At 32.9% G+C, this 16194-nt stretch overlaps 1 long non-coding RNA gene across 2 annotated transcripts in view; it reads right to left on the reverse strand.

Annotated features, from left to right (window-relative positions):
- Positions 1 to 215: 215 nt before the first annotated feature.
- LOC147572015 (uncharacterized) overlaps positions 216 to 16194 on the reverse strand; it is a 546875-nt gene continuing 530896 nt past the window's right edge. For both annotated transcript variants that reach the window (XR_015247038.1, XR_015247039.1), the window contains exon 8: positions 216 to 306. This is a non-coding gene — a long non-coding RNA (uncharacterized LOC147572015). The remainder of the gene's footprint in view (positions 307 to 16194) is intronic.

Raw genomic sequence — 16194 nt, forward strand, 5'->3', positions numbered from 1 at the left:
ATGTATATCAAATCATTAATGTGTATACTTTAAATACGTACAATAAAAAAAGAAAATGTACCTTTAGCTGAGAGGAGACATGCCCAACTGAAATGTGTAAATCCTTTTAATAGTGAAAGAAAGTGAAATTACTGTAAAGAGATAAAGTACCTCTGCCATAGTCTCCACCAACCACCCTTATACCCATACACATATTTTCCCTAGGGAGTCCATCCAAAGTCCTACCAAATAATGGTGTCCAGGTCAGAGTCCAAGATTTCTGGACCTTCTGATCAGTCTGGATGTGGTTTCTTGTGGTCTGATTACCTAAAAACAAGCAAACAAAAAATGATAAACACAATAATTAATTCCAATGATTATTATACAGAATGAATAACACACAACAGTGAATGGTCGCAAACAGTTACAAAATCTCGCCAAGCAGTTACTGTGAAAACTGCCTGCTTTGACAGTGGTTAGGTTTCCTTAGTGAACACATCTGCCACAATCTTGTTCTGCTCTTTGCAAGGAATGTCTTTGCCCATTGTTTTCCAAACCATTTGCCTTTGCTCTCAGAATTTTAATTTTATAAAACAGTTTGGAAAAAACATCTACATAATAAGAGTACCATTGAAATGTAAAATGCATTAAATAATTTATTCTGAATGAGAAAGAGAAAAAAAAGGTCATTAGGGAAACACTGGTTTTTCAAAATTCTTTGGAAAGCACTATAAAACAAAGTAGAATTAAAATTGCTTTAAGTTAGTTCCCTTTAGAGAAGTTATCCAAATTTGTTTCTGTATTTCAATTTTAAGCTTTCTCCTGTCCCAAATCAGGCATTATCAACCCCATTTAGAGATTATACAATGATCAATAGTTTCTCTCTATATTAGAAAGCTCAATTTAGAAAAAATTGCGTAAAATTCCTATACAAATAGCAAAAATATATAAAAAAAAACATACAATGAAAATTTTAAAACCTAACTGAAACACATAAAAAGCCATAAATTAGTTGGCAGATATTTTTAGGAAGCAGAAATAGCAATGAAGCAATGGAGATATCAAATTTCTCCAAATTAAACCATGTTCAATCAAAATCATAAAAGAATTTCTATGGGCTGGTTCAATGACGTTTTTTAAAATTCATCTTGAAACAAAAATTCTAGAAGTATCTAAAGCAAACATATTTGAAGACATTTTTGAAAAATATGGAAATAAATATCTCTGCAGTTAAGAAGTCCATAAAATGTACAAAGGAGGTTGAAGACTTAAAAGAACAGATCTTAGTTGCAGAACATTAGGCTAACAAGGATGGGTGATTAATGAATTTTTTTTCTGGACACATGGAAAATAATTACTCATCTGTGATTTAGCAGACAATGCATAAACACCAGATGTTTCTATCCTGCTGTACACCATACAAATGACGTTCTTTATTGAAATACCTTAAATGGAATTAAACTTAAAGAATTTAATAGGGTGATTTCATCTTTACATTAAAAATAAAAAAAATCCTGCCATAACGGTAGCATTTTGAATATGAACAGATCAATTCACTGTTTTACACCATTAAGTTTTGAAAAGACTATTATCAGTTAATTCTTACTTAATTCTATTTTTATTATATCTTTAATATATCTTATATTTAAGGTGCTTCGATGAGATAACACGAAGAGCCCTGAGAATAAAAATATGTAGATTATAGATTTGTCTGAAAGCAAGTTCAATGGCTTCTAATCAAAAATAACTTTTTGAGTTTACAATGTCATATATTTAAGATCTATATATCCTATTATAGACAACTCAATTAAATGGCATTAGTATGATATGTTCAAATATGATTTTCAAAGTATACATCACCTCTTAGGAATTTGGTTTATAATGATGGTATATCACTGTCACCATCACCATTAATGCTTTGAGGCACACATCTTACTTTCTAAAGTCCAAAAGCAACTCATTGCTAAATAGTAAGTATCACAATCTGCTCTATATTACTGATATACTTACATATTTTATTCTTTTTATTATCCTTTGAATAATTGATATATGCAAAAGTATACACAACACACAATTAATTGTTAAAGTAAAAAAAATGAACACTTGTGAACACATCACTTAATACAAAAACAAAATATTATCAAATACAATATGCTTCTTAGCTTTGCTTGTTTTCAAGCTTCATAATAATTGTGTATGCAGTATGCAGTGTTTTGGGACTTACGTCTTTACAAGCTCCATTATTTTTTCATGATTCATATATGTTACTGTATAGTGGGGTAGACAGTAACGTTATTATATGTTTACTTATTTTTTCACATACACTTAAAGACTTTCTTTTTTGACATAAAATGGACATACATTACACTGGACATATTTAAACTATATAATTTGATAAGCTTCAATGTATGGACACAATCCTGGAACAATCATCTCATTGTGATAGAACAGGAATGACTCTCAGACGGCTGATCCAAGAACCATGGAGAACAATGGACTGTAGAGTCACTCCTTGGAGAAGAATTGGAGCTTAAATCAAGAAACATTCCCCAACCTAAGAGTAGTAGAACCTGGCAGCCTTAATGCAGGTGGATTTTATAACTACTACAGACTAGTGCTATATATTTCCAACTCTGTCCCCTGTGGATGGCAGTGTGTCTAAGAGCTAAATCATAAAACTACTGTCCATTATTTGTGTGGAAAGCAGAAAACTTATCTTTTAATTTTATAGGTCCCCTGATAAGTAAGAGTAACTTCCAAGGAGACCCATTTGGACCTGATAAGATAGTCAAGTCTTTGAGCCTGACACCATGATTGGATGATTCATCTGAGTACCTTAAAAGATAATAAATTTTTAAATTTCTTTCATATTACATTTGGGAGACGAATAATTAACGTCAAAGAACTGACTACGGTACATTGAGTGACATTAATGGCCCCAGTTGCTATCTCCCCACATCCTTGTCCTTTGTCCTCTAATTCTGTAGTCTTTCCCAAATGTTTTCACTTGGTTTTCTATGCTTGTTGTGAGTATATAGTCAGAAAACCTACTGGAAGGAGCTAGACTTCTGAAGGAAGGTATTCTCTCTCCCTAGCAAAGCCAAGCTATCCTGGCTGAGAATATCTTAGCCATCCAGCCCTAAATTCAACACTCTGGCAGACTTTAAATGATCTAATACACAACATACAAAAAGACAACACTCAAATTTTTAGAAAAAAATGCAGAAAAACATTTTCATAAACTTAGGATAAGAAAAGAATGTTTGAACAGGTTATAATTTATGCTAATCATAAAAGAAGTAACTAATAAATTGGACAGTATTAGAATTTAAAACTTTTGTTCATCACAGAACACTATTAAGGTAGTGAAAAAGCAAGCCACAGCCTGGGAGAAGGTATTTTCCTGGGAGAAGGTATTTGCCTGGGAGAAGGTATTTCAATTTCTTCAGTTATCAATAAAATGCAACAAAAATTAAAAGCACAAAAAATATCACCAGAAAGACTAAAACCAAAAAAATAAAAATTAGTCAATACTGTTTTGATAAGGATCTGGAGCAACTTTTATAATGGTTGGTGGGATAATAAATAAGTGTTTTGGAAAACTGCTTTTCATTAGTTTTGTAAACTGATCATAGTATACTCCATGACACAGAGATTCCTCTTCCTAGACATACATACAATGTTTTAACAATGTTTCTCATAAAAAGTCTAATATGTACATAATAGAAATGTCTATCAACAAATGATGAATATTTTTATATTATCCATAAAGTAAAACACAGCACTGAAAATTACGAGGCTACTAATGCATACACCAACATGATGAATCTCACAGACATTTTTTGAATGAAACAAAGCTGATACAAAGTAATGTAAATTGCACGATTCCACTTATGTAAATAGAAAAATTATTTATGTGTATATATATATGTTTATGTATGTTATATAATAGAAAAAAATTTAATCCCCAATAATAGAAATCACAAGGGTGGACCTTTAGCAATAATAACTCTGAGGCAGTGATAACTTTGAGGGGTCATAAAAGGAATTTATAATTTTTGGCAAACCTTTAAACAGATGGCAGCTGTAGAAGTTCAGTTAAATTTGTGAAAATTTACTGAAATCCACACTACGGGTTTCTGGGTTTCTGCATGGCTCTGTATATTGTACCTGAATAAAACAGAATATAAATAGCCCCATTAATACCTGTGCATTTACTATCTAAGAGAACTCAGGCAATTTATTAAAGTGTTCATTGAAAATCGGTTTCTTCATCTTTAAAAAGTAAACAAGAACATCTATTTCACAGTACTGCTAAAAAGATGAAGTGGATAACCCATAAAAGCACTTATTCTGATTCCCTATGAAAATACAGATGTTTATAACAGTAAAATAAAATGTTATACATTCTTATTGAGTGACATTTATTTTCTTATTTTCTTCCATATTAAAATGTGAAATATATGAAATTCAATTTAATAGGGACATTAATGCTTACAAATAACTCTTCAAGAAAACATAATCATATATTCTTGGATGCACATTTTATCCTGTATCCTTATGAGCAAGGAAGGCCTGAGACTCTCATCCATTGTTCCACAGTGTGTATGAAAGCACATTAAGAACTGCTGAGCAAAAGTGTTACATAGACTATTCCTGTTAAATTTACTGACCCTAAAGCCATCTGTCCTGAATTGAAATGCTCAGAATTGTCAGTATGTAGTTTATGTGATAATGAATGATGTACCATATAAACTAAACCAAATAGATAGAGTAAGTGGTCCCAAATTCATCAAACGGGACCCTTCTTTCTTCCAGTTTTGGGGCATAATAAAATCTGCTTAGCTGCTGAAAAGATCGATTAACCAGATGTGTTTTGAATCTCAGACCCTAAAATGTGACTGCAGAAAATGAACTATATTAATTCAAAATTTAATGTGTTGTTATGACACATATATTCTAATGTCCTTAAATTATTAGTAAATATTTAGGATATTAAAAATATATAAAGAATAACTTTTAAAAATCACCTGTGTAGGTACCATCTAGTTTAAGATGTAAAACATTATCAATAGAGCCAAAGATGTGTTATGGCTATCACCTACTGTATCCCCCTTTATTTCTACACAGAGATAATCTCTTAAGTACTTTTGTTGATTAGCATTCACATGCAACATTTTTACATTCAGTAATTATATATATATATATATATATGACATATATATTATATATTTAATGACATTTACTGAGCTGAAAGCATAAGTTGTTTATTTTGCTTTTTGCTAGTTTTGAAATATAACTGATTACAGCTATATTATCAGAGTACTGCTGTGGTCACAGCTCATCGATTATGACTACTTACTTTTGCATTTTTATGATACTTTAAATATTCTGAAAGTATGTGTTTATATTTTTTACCTAAGACTTTATATTTTTCATTTGGATTGGAGTAGTTGTTTTCTATATTTATTATTAATTTCTTATTTACTGTATTATTTCACTGTATTCAGCAGTTTAAGGTGTATATTATTTCTATGACAAATATATAAGGGTCCTTTGTATATAATATAGAATAATTTTAATATTTGTCTCTATAGGCAATTGAAAAAGAATAATTTTAGTTTTCACCATTTAAAATTAAATACATCTCAATCAATTCTATCTAACTGTGCTGTTGCAACTAGGTAACAAAATGAGCCTGCTCAACACAAGAAAATGAGAGAGAAGTGTCAAAAGCAAAACTGAAAGTTTTTCCCCAAACTATTTTCCCACTAAGACTCTATCCACCCATATCAGTTCAAAAAGCCTTAGTTCCTCTAAGGGTTTCTAATACTGGTTATGACAGTTCTAAATCCATACTTTACTCTTCTCTTTTTCAGGACTGATTTTGGTGGAAGAAACCAGCAACCTGAGTTAAGTCACGATGTTGGCATTTTCTGACTTTTTCACTATTAGATTTTCAAATATTGAACCATCCTTGTAATTACTGAATGAAACCAACTTTGTTAAGACTGAGTTTTTAATGCATTGATGGATTTAATTTCATGATAATTTACTTGAAGTTTTGCACCTAGATTCATAGAGAAGATTGGCACACAGCTTTCCCTGCCCCTTCCCCTTTTCCTCTGCATGCTTATGTTGTACAATGCTTCAAAAATGATCATACACTTCCTTTTCTCCATTTTGAGGAAAAGCTTTAGAAAGTGGATATTTTTTCTCTTTTTAAATTGTTTCATTTATTAATATGTGTATTGATTTTTTACCAGTAATTTTTGTGGCTACTGATAAATTCAGAGTTCTAGTTATGTTTAAATAATTTTAAGTAATAATTTTCTAGAATATTACTTATTACACTGAAGTTTTCAAATGTATTATCATTAATTATTCAAAACATTGTTCAAAAGATTTTATGATATTTTAAACTCCTTCTTCATCTACAGATAAATCTTTAAAATTATTCCTAATACTGTTTGCACTCCTCATTTCTCATCTTGACCATTGAGACTTAAACTTTCTGTTTGGTAGTATTCCCAGAGGTATTTTTAAAATTTAATCTCTACCATTTGTGTATGTGTTTTGGACTGGATTTTGTACCAAATCCTGGCTTAATTCTATGGGCATTTTTCTCTTGCTTGTTTCCAAAATTCTTGGGCTAAATGATTTTCTAACCTATTTTTAAACTTTCTTTACATTTCAATAAATGTAAGTATGATATAAACATTCATTTAATTGCCAGTCTAGCTCCATCTCACATGCTATAATATTTTAAAATTTAATTATAGTTTAATAATTTTACTGATTTTAAAAATTTAGTAATTTAAACTGTGATTTTATCTATAAATTTATGAATTTACTGGACTACATTTATTCTTTTATTTCTAATTTTTTATCATATTCACACAATGGGATTTGCATGATTCTCTTTCTGTGGAATAATTAATTTTTGCAATATTCTAAAAATGCTTTAAAAGTATAGCTCTTTACTTGATAGAATACTGTTTGTGCATAATCCTGTAAGCAGTCTTATGAAGTATGTTGTTACTAAATTTTGTCTTTACTATTCTGGCCTGTTTGAGCTTTCATCAGAAATTTTTCTTTTCTTTTCTTTTCTTTTTTTTTTCAAAATACCCCACATAAATTTCTTTATGTGATTATTCCATTTACTTGCTTTTATACAGGTTGATATTATGTGCTACATGTCAAGTTAACTTAGAATAATACTTAAGGAGCCTGGAATTAAACTGCATGGGTTCAGAGCATGACCACTGCTCTCTAGTTGTGTGATCTTCAGCAGGTTACTTAAACTCTCTATCCCTCAGTTTTCTCATGCATAAAAGGAGTTTAAAAAGAATATCTAAAGTTTGTTAAGTGGATTACACAAATGTAATGGGATTAAATACTGCCTGGAATACAATAGGTGCTGTATTCAAGCTTAACCTATATTGTGTTATTATACACATATACACACATAAATATGTATGTGTATATGATATGTATTTTGTATGTATACATGAAAGTAAGTTCCTGATTTTTTATATTTTTGATAAATTTTCTTTTTTCATTATTTAACACTTATTCTCTATTAATTTTTCAGCTTTGCTGAAGTATAATTAATACATAAAATTTTAATATATTTAACATATACTACATGATGATCTAATACACTTCTACATTGTGAAAGGATTCCTACCATTGAATTAATCAACACATTCATCACCTCGTATATTTACCTTTTTCCTCTTTTTGATGAGAAGAATTATGTTCTATTCTAATATCAAATTTCAATTACACAAAACAGTATTATCAACTATGGCCACCATGTTATACATGAGATCCTCAGATCTTATTCATCTTATAACTAAAAATGTGTACCCTTTCACCAACCTATCCCTATTTCTCTCATCCTTGAGTCCCTGGCAATCTCCATACTACTATATATATATATATACATGTCAGTTCATATTCTTTTTTTAGTTCCACAAGTGATATCATGCAGAGTGTTTTTCTCTGAATTATTTCCCTTTACAAAATGCTCTCAAGTTTCATCCATGTTGTCAAAAATAGCAGAATGTCCTTTTTTTTTAAGGCCAAGTAATATTCTACTGTGTGTGTACAGTGTGTATTTTGTTTTCTTTAAACTTTACTTATTTATTTTGAGAGACAGAGACAGAGACAGAGAAAGTTGGGGAGGGCCAGAGAGAGAGGGAGACATAGAAATCCCAAGCAGGCTCTGCATCCGCAGAGCCTGATGAGGGGCTCAAACTAACAAACCATGAGATCATGACCTGCAGAAGTTAGACACTTAACCAACTAAGCCACCCAGGTGCCCCCACCATTTTCTTTACCCATTCATCTGCCAACACACACTTTGGATGTTTCCATACAACTACTGGCTATTATGGATAATACTGCAATGAACACAAGAGTACAGATATCTCTTTGAAATAGTGATTTCTTTTCTAAGGATATATACCCAGAAGTGGAACTGCTGAATCACATGGCAGCTTTATTTTTAATTTCCTGAGGAACCTTCATACTGTTCCCAAGTGGGGTATTGAAGTGTTTTACTCTTGTATGCTATTTCTCCCTTCAGATCTGTTATGTTTGCTGTACATATTTAAGAACTGTGATGTTGACTGCAAAAATATTTACAATGATTATATTCTCTTCATGAATTGACCTCTTTATCATTATATATTGACCTTGTCTTTTTTTACAGTTTTTGGCTTAAAGTCTATTTTTGTCTATGTATAACTACCCCTTCTTTCTTTGGATTTCTATTTGTATGGAATATCTTTTTCCATATCCTCATTTTCAGTCTCTCTTTCTTCTTTTATTTTTAAGTTTATTATTTATCTTGATAGAAAGAGAGCATGAGCAAGGGAGGGGCAGAGAGAGGGAGAGTGAAAATCCCAAGCGGGTTTCATGCTGTGAGTGCAGAGCCAGACTCAGGACTCAAACTCACGAACCGTGTGACCATGACCTGAGCTGAAATCCAGTCAGACTCTTAACTGACTGGGCCACCAAGCACCCTCAGTATCTGTTTCTTCTTAAGGCTGAAGTGAGTCTTTTTAGGTAATATACCATTCAGTCTTGTCTTTCTATCTATTCATCCCCTCAACGTCTTTTAATTGAACAATGTAGTAGGGCCTTTGATATTTCCACTTAAAATAATTATTGATAGGCATGGACTTACAATTGCCATTTTCTTAATTGTTTTCTGGATGTTTTGTAATTCTTTTTTGCTTTTTTCCCTCTCTTACTCTCTTCCTTTGTGATTTGATGATTTTCTATAGTGGTACACTTTGATTCCTTTCTCTTTACCTTTTGTGTATCTACTACAGGATTTTGTTTTATGGTTATCATGAGGCTTACATAAAACATCTTATAGTTATAAGTCTATTTTAAGCTAATAACAACTTGCTTTAGATACACCAAAAGCTCTACATTTTTACACCTCAGTCCAAATTTTATGTTTCGATGGCACAATTTACATCTTTTTATACCATTTATCCATTAACAGTATTGGATATAATTAATATCCATTAGAGTTACATTCTTATCACTAGTGTCTTTTAACCTTTATACTAGTTATAAGTGATTTATCCACCACCATTATAATATTAGAATACTCTGACTTTAACAAGTTACTTCTAAAGAGATGCTGGTGACTTCATTTTATTGTTGGAGTGAACTGGAGGGAGAAGGCAAGAAATGCCCAGGAGCTCCCCTAGGCTCTGGGGAGCATTACAGCTAGTCCCTAGATACATGCTAATTAGAAGAGGGACCTTCAGGCAGCACCTTGCAGTGCAGTTAGTTTCTTCCAGGGAAAGACTGAGAGGTGAGTGTTTTTGCCTACCCCCTCATCACTGAACCCAGGGTTATAGCCACAGGGAGTGCTCCCACACCACTTGAGAATTACTTCTTTGTTTGCTATAGTGCTATAGGACCCTTGCACACAAATCTCACAGGCTTTCAGAACTAGGTGTTTTGCTCCTCAGGGGGAAACTGGCAGTTAGGTGTTCCTCCTGAGTGTATAAAGCAATAAGGGGAATGAGATTTATGGTGGGAATGCCTCTCAGCCTTTCCTACATGTTCAGCGTGGGTATTTTCTCATTTTCCCTATGCATAGTAGTTACTCAGTTAGCTCCTAGATTTCTCTTAGAGGAAACTGCCCTGTGTGTAGCCATATATTTGGTGTGTCCATGGGAAGAGGGAAGTTCAGGAGTCTCCTATGTCACCATCTTGGTCCCTCAAACATCTCTGTTAATTTTAGTTCATATTAATATTCATTAACTTGGTTTTATTTTAGATATTATTGGCCTGATATATGCTTTTCCACCATTTATTTTATAGTATTTTTATTGGAATGATGAATCATAGTATATATGCTTCTAAGGAATGAAATGAAAGAATGAGCAAAGAAAAAGAATGAGGTTAATGGATAAGCATCTATGACCTAGTTTGGAAGAACATGCTCATCACAAAAGGGAATTTTACCAAAAGTGACATGTTTGGATTAGTCATTTTGGAGGTAAAATAAGATGATGAAATGTTCTCATTGGTAACAACATGAATGAGTGATTAAAACCAAAGAAGTAATTCTTAGTAAGGAAACTGATGAACTGAGAGTCCATTATTTTGAACACATAAGCCTTGTAGAGAATTTAAACTTCTTAGGGCTACCACAATAAAGTACCAGAGACTGGGTACTTTAAACAACACAAATATATTTTCTCACAGTTCTAGAAGCTAGAAGTCTGAGACAAAGTGTCAGCAGTCTGAGGCTGTGAGGGAAATTCCTACTCCATGCCTATCTCCCAGGTTCTAATAATTTGGTAGCAATTTTGGAAGTGGTTGGCTTGCAGAGTCATCACCTCGATCTCTACTTTCATGTTCACATGTGTTTCCTTATGTGCATGTCTGTGTCTAAAATTTCTCTTTTTATAAGGATACCATTCATATTTGATTAGAGGCCAACTCTTCTCCAGTAAGAAGACCTCATCTTAACTGATTACACTTGCAATGGCACTATTTCCATATAAGAACACATTCTGAGGTACTTGAGGTTCAGACTTCAACATACAAATTTTGGTAACACACAGTTCAATCTATAACATAGATGATTTTCTATAATGATCATGGCAGAGACTATGGTACAGAGGAAGTCCATAAACAAGGACAAAGTATTTAATAAATGAGGGAGAGTAAATAAGAAAATACATTTGGATAATTCAATAGGGGAAACAGCAATGGAAGAAAGATAATAGTATACATGCATGTCATTATGCTCAATGCATCAAGTTGTTTATGTTTCTTTGTTTTTATAAAGTTCATAATAGAGCAAGGGAAAGCAAGTGGGATATACATTATTGTGTTATTATTTGGAAAATACTGCCATTGTTCCCAATGACAGATAAGCTGAAGACAATGAAGAGTAACTAGAAAAGCAAGACAAAAAGTCTTGAAAGGCACTGGGAATACAACAAGGTAGGAAGTTCTTAAGAATCAAGAAAAAAATCTAAATAAAATAATAATAACATTGAAATACATAAACAATTGTATATCAATATGGTAGAGCCACTCCCTAAGGAATGTGGTGAAAACCTCAAGACAAGGGAAGGCAACCTGGCTATGTGCATGTGTGCAACATTCTTCACAACTGTAACATAGGCCGCCTATTCTGACTGTATGTTACCATATATGGGAGACAAAGGAACAAAAATTTTACAAAAGGCAACACACCCACCCCCTCCGCCACACACACACACACACACACACACACACACACACTGTGCTCAGGGCTCAGTGTTTTGGGGTCTTAGCCCACTGAGCCCATGCTGTCACGAATAAAGCTGCTTCCTGGAAAGAAAATCTTTGATGTCCCAACTCTCTGTGTGTGACTGGCTGCTACATCAAGACTTACAAAAATACACAGTAATTAAGACAGTGTTGCAATGGCACAAGGGTTGACGTACTGTTAAATGAAAGAAACTAGAATTCAGAAATAGATGACCTTTAAAAAAGAATCTATTAATTTAACAAAGTTTTTTAAGACTTTATTAAAGTTTATGTATTTTGAGAGAAAGAGAGAGAATGTGAGTAGAGGGGCAAGTGAGAAAGAGACAGAGAGAGAGGGAAAGAGAATCTCAGGCCAACTCTGCGCTATCAGCCCAGAGCCGGATGCGGGGCTCAATCCCACGAACTGTGAGATCATGACCTGAGATGAAATCAAGAGTCAGATGCTTAACTGACTGAGACACCCATGTGCTCCAACAAAAAGTTTAATTTAAAGAGTCAGACAACATTTAAACAGTGGAAAACCAGCTAAGAAGATACTTTTATTACATACACTTGACATGCATAAATCCTATAAAAGAGCGACTCCAGTTTTGAATGTACATCCAAGAAAAAGCATACATGTGTCCTTTGAAAGTCATATACAATAATATTCAGAGGAACAATAATAATAATACATCAAATATTTATTTATAATAATGCATCAAATATCAAACAAGAATAGAATGAATATATACATTGAGATCTGGTAATACAATGGATTATTCCATAGGAGTGGAATGAACAATTTACTGTTATACACAGCACTAATGATAAATCTCACAAATGTAACATTAAACACAAGCAGTTGGCTTTAAAAGAACACTGTTGCCTCTAAGAAGATGGGTGGAAGTAGTAACTGGATATGGGCCTGATAGGAGCTTCTGACTTGATACTATTCAATCTCTTGGCCAGGGAGATGGCTAAATGGATGTTCACTTTGTAGTGATACACTGAGCTAAACACTTATGACCCATGTACTCTCCTGTAAGTATGTTACAGTTCAAATTAAGTTTATTTTTAAAAGTTAAACACAGATGAACTACATCATCCAAGTTTATCCTATTAATGGAAACTCAACCCAGAATAGCAAAACCATTTCAATGTGTCATGTAAATTCCAATGAATTGGTTTTGACACCTTCACTGATATATTCACAAAAACTATAAGGATGAAATCTAGACTTAAACAAGAATGTCCAGAGTACTTAGTGTTTTGCAGTGGCAAAGGAGATTTGAGAATCAGTGTGTCTGTGGTAAATAATATGTCATATTTTAACTAGTTCTTTTTTCTTAATTCTTTACAGGAAACTTACTTTTGATGGCCATATAGGATGTTAGAAGGGCCTGTATTGTAATTTTTGATTCACTGTCTGCTTTTCTCCTTGACAGGGAAGAAGAGAATGTGTCTTACTCATTGTGATGTTGCAATGTCTTGGCAATGTCCAGGTTTAGCATACAGTCTTGAATAAAATTTTAATATCATGGCATTTACCTTGGAAAATTCTTTACCAAGTTCTATGTGTTTTTTGAAATTATATGCTGATAATTTTAAAAAATCACATTAGTTAAGCCAAGTTAAACATGGTTGACATAATTCTAGTATGAGTATAGAAATAGTCTCCCTAACTAGTATTGGTTTCTATCATCCTTTGTTAATATTTTAGTTTCAATGTGAACTCATATAAAAATTACCCATACTAATCAAATTTTCTTCACATCCTGCATGTGCCACTCCTGACAAGTAAAAATGATCAAGAATCTGAGAAAACTCACTAAAGCCTTCTAAAGATCCTATAGACAAGCCTCTAAAGAATTCTTGAATAAGCAAGCATCTCATTAATAATCTTACCAATTTATTTATTGGTTAGTTCATTAAGTTTATGCATGAGCAGTCCTGCTGTTCCTGCAAACCATTTACAAAAGTTGTTCTAACGAAGCACTTCAAATTAGTAAGGCATTCATCAATTAAAAAAAAACTCCACCACTTTCTATAGATTGACATGAACTCTGAATGCCTTACCTAGCCACAAAATTTTGTAAATTTAAGTCCAAGTAAATGAAATAATTTTTTTTGCCTCTCCAGTATTCGTTATTATCACTTATCCTACAATAGTTGATGTGTGCCTGCTCTATAACATGCATTATACTACAATTAATATATATAAGCACACTGCTATTAATCAATTATTGTGATTGCATAAAAATAATGTTACTGATAAGAATTAAATATTAACGTGTGTTTAATATGCCTAAGCCATCATGTTTTGTTTTACATTTAAATTTTACATCTTCATATTGTAGATGAAGTAACTGAGGCTCACCTAATGTAGTAACTTCATCAACCTTATGCAACAAGAAAGTGGCAGAGCTGGAATCTGATTGCAGATCCATTCATCCCGTATATTCATTCACAGTTACCACTGTCTAGTAGCAATACCACCACTATTAGTACTATTTTTCCACGAAATTAACTGAATAATAAAATGCAACTATTATAATACACGTATGTACAACTTTTTCACAGTGTTAATACTTTTCCTGATTGTGATCACCTCTTGAATGGTTAATGTAACTGAAGAAAGATAAGCTATTTCCACATTCATTTAGCGTATATGAAGAGACTCCCTGTTAAAGCTCAGTGGTTGTTCTGCATAGAGCCTGAATCCTCAGTCTCTCCTACGGACGCAAGATAAGGATGAATACCTTTGTTCAAAAATAACTCCTATCCCTTCCCTCCATCTTTTTTCCTTTTACCTTTCTACTTTAAATGACCATAAAACCCAATATAAAAAACTGTTTTGGCCATCCAATTTATATGTACTCTATACATTTAGCACTCCCTAGGTCTTGAGGAAAATCTGAAAGGGAATTTCTTTTCCATGACTGTGCGTTTTTGGATAAAAATCTTACTGAAAATAATGAAAATAAATTCCTTAATAATACCTCGTTATATTTTTTTTAATAACATAGAGAATGATGCATGTAATTGTCCTGACCTATTTATCTCTTATCAGCTTTGGAAATGTGTTTTATTGTTTTTACTTGCAAATTTACTAAAAGGTAATTTTTAATAGTTTCAGAAGATTTATAGACATGCAAATTTAGTACTGAAATATTATTTTTCCCTGAGGAGAGAGGAGAACAAGACGATTATAAATTGTAATAAAACTTAATAGACTTTTATTCTGTTTTTTTATTAAATGGTTTAATGCAGGCTTATTTAGGCTTTGAAAATGCATCTAAATCTATTTTTGTATTAAATAGTTTAATGCAGGCTTATTTAAGCTTTGAAAATGCATCTAGGGGCGCCTGGGTGTCGCAGTCGGTTAAGCGTCCGGCTTCAGCCAGGTCACGATCTCGCGGACCGTGAGTTCGAGCCCCGCGTCAGGCTCTGGGCTGATGGCTCGGAGCCTGGAGCCTGTTTCCGATTCTGTGTCTCCCTCTCTCTCTGCCCCTCCCCCGTTCATGCTCTGTCTCTCTCTGTCCCAAAAATAAATAAAAACGTTGAAAAAAAAAATTAAAAAAAGAAAATGCATCTAAATCTTCAAACCTACCAAGTACATCTGTGATTCCAACTGTTTGATTTTTCTTGCTAAATTTTATTTATGAATTCTGAATTTCTAGCTTTTCAGATCAATGGAAGAAATGGAGTTGAATGTTTGATAAATAGAGATTAAATGTGTTAGGTGACTTGGTCTGTCTGACTTCATTCCTAGCCAAAATGAACATGTACATTCCGGCAGAATTAAAATCCATAAATGCTCCACCAACACACAGTAAAACTGTTTGATTTTCTCATCTGATGGAGCAAAGCTCAGCTTGATCAAACAACTACCCAGCAGGCTCCCCTTTCCCCTCCCCCAACCAATCCTCTTTGATTTTTCTAGGTCCATTTCTATAGCTCAGCCACAAATTGGAAGTTGGATTGATTCATTTCACCCTAGGATTGTTCAGATAGGTCACACAGGTGGCTTAGCTTTGATTCTTCCTTTTATTTTTGGCACTGGGATTAGTTCTTTTCTGTTCCTATCACCACTGGTTATCTCCCCCACTGAGTTTCTCTTTCTTCTGAAGCTCAGATACTTAAAGCAGGATAAGACTTTTTTTTTAACTTCACTGTTTTTATCATCCCAACAATATATCTATTTGTAATGGGAGCCCACCTGTGATTTACACCACCAGAACTAAAACTTAACTGTCCATGAAATTTATTGTATATTGTTTGATTCATTTACACCATGCTATGCAGACTCCGAGCTAAATTGTAAATTTACCCTCACATTGTTTTCAGAGTGAATCATTGGTCATAGTTCATATGCAAATATGAAGTTAGCTGGCTCTTTGAGAATTTTTTATTGCTTCATAAAATGTAAAG

The sequence above is a fragment of the Puma concolor genome, chromosome F2 (genome assembly GCF_028749965.1).
Source record: "Puma concolor isolate L17-30 chromosome F2, mPumCon1.1.hap2, whole genome shotgun sequence".
Classification (NCBI taxonomy): domain Eukaryota; kingdom Metazoa; phylum Chordata; class Mammalia; order Carnivora; family Felidae; genus Puma; species Puma concolor.